The sequence below is a fragment of the Macrotis lagotis genome, chromosome 7 (genome assembly GCF_037893015.1).
Source record: "Macrotis lagotis isolate mMagLag1 chromosome 7, bilby.v1.9.chrom.fasta, whole genome shotgun sequence".
NCBI classification, from domain to species: domain Eukaryota; kingdom Metazoa; phylum Chordata; class Mammalia; order Peramelemorphia; family Peramelidae; genus Macrotis; species Macrotis lagotis.
Genome location: NC_133664.1, coordinates 220030553 through 220038943, shown reverse-complemented (window position 1 = coordinate 220038943; position 8391 = coordinate 220030553). Strand labels below are relative to the sequence as shown.

General features: G+C 38.2%; 1 protein-coding gene across 1 annotated transcript in view; it reads left to right on the top strand.

Annotated features, from left to right (window-relative positions):
- Positions 1-5132: 5132 nt before the first annotated feature.
- Positions 5133-8391, top strand: part of BCL2L13 (BCL2 like 13) — a 110530-nt gene continuing 107271 nt past the window's right edge. The window contains exon 1 of the mRNA XM_074194938.1: positions 5133-5297. The gene's annotated coding sequence lies outside the window, so the exon portion shown is untranslated. The remainder of the gene's footprint in view (positions 5298-8391) is intronic.

The following is an 8391-nucleotide window of genomic DNA, read 5'->3' as shown; positions in this document are numbered from 1 at the left end:
AAACAAAAATAAATTGATCTCTCAACATAACAATCTTCAAATATTTGAACATAATGAGCCTACCTGTCCTGTTTTTTTCCTCCAAATTAAAAAATGTCCACTTCCTTCAAATGATTTTTGAATGGATTTTAGTCTCCCCTCTAGACAAAATCCACATTATCAATGACTTTCCTAAAATATGACATCAAGATTTAGATGCAATACTCCAAATGCAGTCTGATCAGGATAAATACTAGTGGAAGATACAAATCACTTCCTTCTTTCTAGATATAATCATATTAAGCACAAAACACAATTACTAATTTTTAGTGTTTATAATAATGATCAAAGATTCAAGTCACATAAAACTTTTGAAATTATCAAAAAACATTTCTCATTTGTATTCTTTTTGCTTTCACAAATAATGAGCACTAAAATATATATATACACACAATTATTACTGGAATTCATTTCTAGAAAAATTATATATTTAAATTTTTAATATTGCCCTTGGCTAGCTTCGGTTAAAAAATGAAGGTAGATTCTAAACTTTTAGTTAGGGAATAGATATTAAATAACTTTAATGAACTCTAATCACTAATAATTTGAAAAAATTTTTTCAAATTACATGCAAAGTTAGTGATCAATATTCATTCTTTTGCAAGTTGAGTTCCATTTTTCTACTACCCTTCCTATGTTAGTGGCAATCTATTTAACAAAAAATTCAAAATGGATATCTAAATATTAAAGATCATAAAAAAATTAGAAGGCATACAGGTCATAAACATTTTGGAGAAATGTGTAGGGGATGAATTCCTACCCAAAGAAGTATGGATAGAGGGAATTATTTAAAAAAAAATAGAGGGCAGCTAGGTGGCTCAGTGGATGTGGATAGAGCAAGCAGCTGTGGAGTCAGGAGAACCCAAGTTCACATGTGACCTTTGACACTTAATTATCTAGTTGGTGACTTTGAGCCAGTCACTTAGCTCCATTACCTTGCAAAAACAAACAAACAAACAAACAAAAAATACATATCAAATAGTGTACTGGTCAATGAGGTCCCAGTCCTATGAACATTTACAGGGGAACCATTCATATTTTTATTGGGCTTGCTTCTGGAAGTGCATGCTGCTGCTGAATGAAAGATGTTTTTCCTCAACAAGTGCAGGTATTCTGCTTACTCAGTGAGAAAAGCCTTGCAGTTTTTTTAACTGACCAGGCATTCAAAAGGCATAAATGGTCATTTTCTCTTTCTGGTGTAGAGTGAAGCAAGAACTGCTCTGGGTCTCCTGATTGGAAAGGAAACTCAGAACATCCAGCATCAAGACTATGTGACTCATGAATAAATGACCCAGGAGGTGTTTCTTATCTTTTTTTTGATCTATTCTTTCCTTTATTTGGATGAAGGAGGATTTGAGGTGATATGACCTTGTGAATTCAGAAACAGCCAGTAGCTGTAATGACCTTGGACCTATTTAACCTAGCCCAGTAGCAGACTACCCAGGTAGATAAAATTTATATCCTAAAAGCAGGGGGAAATAACTCATCCTTTGGTTATGCTGTATCCAGAAGTACTTGGAAGAATTTGAGCCTACACTCTACTCAATGAGATAGTATAGGGGAGAGAAAGTATGTACCTTAGATGGAAGGGTGATGTACCTTTGTGTTACATCTTCTTACTAAGTATTCCCTTTGTAAAAGCTAACTGATGATATCAATGAGATATAAATGATTGGAGTTCTAATTCCTAGGATCAATAATACTGAATAGATATTAATTGACAGTAGTGATTGATAATAAGAATAATACACCAGAATAAGAACTCCAGTTAATAGCATTAATAGCCTATTGCCCTTCAGAAGTACTGCTAAAACCTTGAGAGATGTAGCTAGCATTGCTTTGAAAATCTGACCTATTAGTATGAGCTGGAATTGATAAAAGGATCCCCAAAGTCTTTGTGTCCCACAGATAACTTTGATAACATAAAATGAACAATATTTTGCACAAACAAAATAAACACATCTAGGGTAAGAAAGGAAACAGCAATCTTTGTTTGATATAACAGCTATATAGAGTTTAAGATATATATCTCTAGACAGTGTGATATATCAGATATATATAGCCTACTAACAAATATATAAGATCAAAAGTTGATACCCATAAACAAGTGGTCAAAGGATATAAAAAATTCTCAAACCAAAAGTTGCAAATTGTTAACAATGATATGAAAGAATATTCTAAATCTCTGGTAAATAAGAGAAATATAAATCAAAACAACCTGTGGTTTCACAGTGCCCAGCAAATTGGTACAATGACAAAGGGGGGAATAGTCAATGTTGGAGGTGTATAGAAAGTCAAACACATTTAATTGTTGATGCAACTGGAAATTAGTACAAATACTCTAGAAAGAAATTTGGAATTATGCTAAGAAAGAGAGATTAAACTGCCCATACCCTTTGATAAAGAGATTCCACTGCTAAACACATACTTTACTGGGGTCAGTGATAAAATGTCCTATATAAATGGAAATTCATTGCAGAACCTTTTATAGAAAAAATAAACTGGAAACAAAGTTCTATAGAAGTCCATTTATTGAGGAATGGCCAAACACATTGTGGTACAGAAATGCAAAGAAATATTGCTGTGATGTAAGAAACAACATGAAACATGGAAAGATTTTTTTTTTTTTTATGAACAGCAAGGGAAACAATACACATATGGGGGCACAGTGGATAGAGCACCAGCCCTGGAGTCAGGAGGACCTGAGTTAAAATCTGAACTCAGCTCAGACATTTAATAATTGCCTAGCTGTGGGACCTTGGGCAAGTCACTCTTAAATCCCACAGCCTTAAATAATAATAAAAAAAAAATACTCTAGCACCAACAGTCAAAGTTAATGGAAATTACAAAGAAAGTTGGGTCCCAAAGAAGAGATATAAGAAGTCACCTTCCCTCCCCCTTGCAGAGATCAGGGGCAAGGATATGAAATAATACATATAATCAAAAAAATTTTTAATGTATTGATCAGTTTTGATTTTTTGTTTTCCTTTTTTTATGTTTTCCTTTTTTGGGGGGGCAAGGCAATGGGTTAAGTGACTTGCCCAAGGCCACACAGCTACGTAAGTATTAAGTGTCTGAGGTCCTTTTGACTCTAGGGTCAGCACTTTATCTACTTCACTACCTAGCTACCCCTTTTTCTTTTCTTTTAAATTATTTGTTGTAAGGGGTGGTTTTCTGGGAGTGGGGTAGTGGAGGAATTCAGGGAAATATAATGTGTTTGCTTCAGTTTCCTCAACTCTAAAATGGGATTGATAGTATATCTATTTAGCAGAGTTGTAATGATCAAATGAAATAATATTTGTAAAGCCTCCCCTCCACTCAAATGTAAAAGCAAAATATATTTTTGAAAAATATAGTTAAGTTCTCCTGGGAAGAAACATGTACAGAGGTAAATAAATACAGGAAGGTAGACTTAAGACTTTCTAACTTTTCTATCAGGGCTCAAGAAGAGTTCCTCATTGTTAACTTGACCAGCAGATATCAGTTGAACCTACAAAAAGAGCTTCCTAGGATCTGAGCTTGGACTTAAGGATAAATCAACAAACTTTACTATATCACAAGTCATATGTAAAGTACTAGGGATACAGAGAAAGTAAAAAACAATCCAACAAAAAACAGGGTTCCTACTCTCAATTCTCAATGTAATTTAGAATTCAATACCAAATATAAACAACAATGTACAGCAGATATAATGCATTGTACATGGAAGGTAATCAGAGGATGAATAGGTGTGGGGAGGAGAGACCTAGAATGAGTTTTTGAAGGTGAAATTTTAGCAATTTAAAGGAAGTCAGAGATGAATTTAAGGAGGAAGATGATGTTAAGTATGGGAGACAAGAAGGGAAGCTGGATTCATGAGTTTGGAGAATATTCTTTTGATAGGTATTTGAGTGGCCAACATGATGCTGTGCAATGTAAACTGCTTTGGGGAAATATCAGACCTAAGTCCTGTCCCCACTTTTTAATAGGTAAGCATTTAACACTAAAAGGATCAGGCATTTGATGAAGAACTTTTGTAATTTTACTATAACTTCCTTTAATAAGTGGTGGCAACTAGTGGTTGCAAAGGTTATGGGGGGAGGCTTGGAGTGAGGGTGACTTGTCTTTCTGACTTCGAATCCAGCCAGACACTTAGTAGTTGTGTAACCTTCGGTAAGTCACTTAACCCTGTTCGACTTGTAAAATGAAAAGGAAATGGCAACCATTTTAGTATCTTTGACAAGAATATCCCAAATGGGGTCATGAAGAGGTGGACATAACCGAACGACCATGCCTCCTATCTGTGCAACTGTACTTTAAATACGAATACAAGTAGAATTTCTCATTTTGCTTTGAAAGAAAAAATTTCACCTCAGTATCTCTATATATAAGCATATAATTCTGATTTTACTTTGTAAAAACATTTCATCCTATCACTATTTCCTTATAATTCTAAACATATTCTTTTTTTTTGACAAGGCAATGGGATTAAGTAACTTGCCCAATAAGCAGATATTCTTGAAATAAAAAATTTCATTTTATCTCCGTTTTCTTTGCTTTAAGGTTCTGAATAAACAACCAAAAAAAAATGCAATGAGTCAAGGAATTCAGCTTGGTCTTTCAGACTTTGTCTTGAATTCTGTCGCTTCCCATTCATTAACGTAGTGCCTGCACCGCCCAGGAAACTGGTAGGTGAAGGGGGGGGGTCTGTCTAAACTGGAGTAGAAATCAGCTAGAGACACATGCAGGAGCAGGACTCGAACCCGCCATCCCGCGTCGCCTAATTAAGATCCTCCAGTGCCACCCCTGGCGGCACGTGCTTTATGGTCATCCCTTCTGACCTAGATAGGGCTGAGGCTCAGAAAGATATCACTTTTTCATCTCCCCGCCCCCATCCATTCCCTAGAGTGGGCGTGACCGGAAGTAGCTGCAGCCGGCCCCGCCGGAGTCCAGTCCGCGCCCGCGTAGCTCTTTACGCCCCGCCCCTCGACCGGAAGGAGGAGGGGCTCCGCGGGGCTCCGCCCCTTCCTTCCCCTCCTGCGGCCCGCCCCTTCCCGGCCGCCTCGTCGCTGGCGGTGACGTCACCACGCACGGATGACCTCCGCCTTCACCATGGTCGCGGCCGTAGATTAGGGTCGTGGGTCGAGCCGGTCGCTGCAGCTGCCGCGGGATCGTGTGGAGCCCCCCGCCGCCGCCTCTCCCTCCTCCTCCTCCTCCTCTCCTCCTCCCCTCCTCCTCTCCTCCTCCTCCTCCTCTTCCTCCCCCGGAGCCAGGGCCAGGTGACGAGGGGCCGGGGGCCGGGCAGCCAGGGTCGGGCCGGGAGCGGAGGGGAGCTTGGGTGCCGCCTTCCCAGCCCCTCCCCCGGGTGGCAGCGCGCTCGGGCCCCTGCCCAGGGCCGTTTCGGGTGAAGACACGCCCGCGCTGCGCCTAGCCGAGGCTCTGCCCCGGACGGAGGGCCAAGCCCGGGGGGCGCCGGGGAGCAGATCCGAGGACGAGAGTTATCCCGATAATTCACCAAGCGGCGGCCCGGGCACGGGGTGATTAAATCCCTCTGCTTCGGAGGAGTCAGTGATCCCCCTTCCCTCCCCGGGGGTTTGTCAGGATCAAATGAGATAATTGTGCAAATTGCTTTGCCAAAGCCATCCAAAGGGAGACTTCCGTCGTCCCCATTTAAACTTGAAATCGAGTTAACTCCATGGAACCCCGAGATTTGGGAGTCTTTTTAATCAAAATGGGGGAAAACAGCCGGCGCAGAAAAGTTATTTTCCATTGGTTGCTCCACAGAAAAATTAGTACCAGAGCGGCAGTGAGATATAACTTTGGATAAGAGGGCACTTCCTTCTAGTATTATTTTTCTCCAGAGAATTGAGCAAGCACTTATCTACTGATGATGTTTTGTTCTTGTTGAAATGCTTACAAGTCCTTGGGTAAACGTGCCTTGTGTATCATGAGTATTTAAAACATTATGAAATAATCTTTATTTAGCAATATGAAGCTGAAGGGAAAGGCTCATTATCTTTCTTTCTGGCAATAGGTAAAAATTTCTTAATTATTGAAGCTGATTATGTTTTTTTCAGACACTTATTAAACACATTATATTGCAGGCATATTTGGTTCAGATAATGCAAAGCTGCAAACCAATATAGTCCTGCTTTTAAGTAACTTACAGTTTTGTTTAACTCTTTTATCTCAGAAACATCTCAAGTTAGGAACTTTTCTATTTACTAAGGCTTCATTGTTTCTTGCGTGGTCAATTATAATAGGGTTCCAGTTGATCTTCTTGCTTCCAGTTTCTTCCCTTCTTCATCAACTACCCTTCATACAGTTGTCAAATAATCTTCCTGGGTTTTTCTCCATGGCTTGGCAACCTGTGTTAGCTAACTATTCTTTTTTTTTTAGTTTTTGGAAGGCAAATGGGGTTAAGTGGCTTGCCCAAGGCCACACAGCTAGGTAATTATTAAGTGTCTGAAACCGGATTTGAACCCAGGTATTCCTGACTCCAGGGCTGGTGCTTTATCCACTGCGTCACCTAGCCGCCCCTAACTATTGTTTCTACTGTAGAATATAATTATCTGATCCTATGCAGGAGTTCCTGTTTCCTTGCTCTTTTCCCCTCCTTTTCTCTCTCCCAGACCCCAATCATGGGTTTTTTACATTTTTTTTCTTTTAAATCTTTCTTCCTATTTATCCACTTTGAGTTATATTTCGCCTAGGATGAATTTCTCTTCTGTCTTCTGCCTGTTCTCTCTCTTGTTAAATTGAATGTATTTTTTATACCAAACTCTTTGTGTCTATATTCTACCCTACTTTGACCAGTTTCAGATGAAAGTGAAATTCAAGTGATATGGGCTCCTACCACTTCACTCTTTATAGAGATTTCTTTTCTGCTAGAATCATTTGCATAACTCAGGTTTGTTGAATCTTTATCAGACTGGTTGTGGAGGTGACCTGGAAGCCTAGTGGACATCTACTATGGGACAAGATGAAAGCTCAAATGTGAGAACTCGGCTTTCCATGGGTAGTTGCAACTGAAATACATTTAAAGAAATGTGAAAGAGAGGGAGCCTATGTAATAGGGTAAACTTAATTCCTTCTCATGTAAGCTAGAAGTTAGTATTATAAAAATATAAGTTAACAAATAGTTATTGAAAGCTTTAAATAATAAACCTTTAGAGCAGAGTTTCTTAACTTGGAGTCCTTTATTTAAATTTTTTGATAGCTATTTCAGTATAATTTATATCTTGTAATCCTTTCCTTTTTATTTTATGAATTTAAAAATATTTTGATTAAGGGTTCATTGACTATTGTGTCCATGATGCCAAAGAAGTTACAGACCCTGCTTTAAAATACAGTGTTTACCTGTTTTGACATCTTGTAACAGAACAAGAATGAAGCCTTTTTTTTCAATCGAAGAGATTTTTGACTAATAGCCCTGCCAAGTAAAGTGGCTGCTTGCATTCCATTGCAAAGAGCTGTACTGAAGGCAAAAGGTGCCTTGAAAGATGAATTATATAGAATGGTTGAAGCTCAATGGACAGAGAGACTTTCTCCACTAAGGAGGAACACTTTGAGATTATCAAAAATGCTTTCTCTGCAAGTTACTTTTAAGCTTTGAGTGCTCACCCTTTTCTGACTATTGTTTCAGTGACTTATCTGCATTAGTAGGGGTTTCCTTCAGTGAACAAATTTTTTGTATTAGTATTTATTACTCTCCTTTATCATTTATTTATAGGTAATCTTACTAGGCTTTAATCAACTTATTTTGAATAGCAGTACCTTAAAAAGTTATAGTTATAGTAGAGATAAGAAATAAAAGCATAAAGGAATACCAGTCAATGACTACAAATGTTCTTGGGCAGTTATCACAGAGTCGTAACCAGTGTGTTTCAGTTAGATAAACATATTTTTGAGCTCAACAGCATATTATTTATTTAAATATTGTACATAGCATTTGTTCAGCTTTTAAAACAAAGCATATCTTGACTGACTATATTTCCCATGTGGATGGAATGTTTGCAAAACCACAACTTGTTTAAGTACATCTTCAGTTTTATTCTTGAAGAAAGATCTTAAGACATATAAAACATCTAGGAAGTACTTATCTCAACTGACTACATCAAAATTCATTCAACTTAATTTTTTCAAATGATATCCCAGAAGATTTAATCTTTTCCCTCCTATTGATACCCCATTGTCCACATTTCTCATCCAAATTGTCTCATGCTTTGCCATTTGAACCAGAAGCCTTGTCCTTGGGACTTAACTCTCACTTGTCATTCTTGTGGTTGTTATTGTTTAGTTGTTTTCAGTTGTGTTTAACTCATAGTGACCATATTTTGGGTCTTTTTGGCAAAGATACTAGAGCGATTTGCC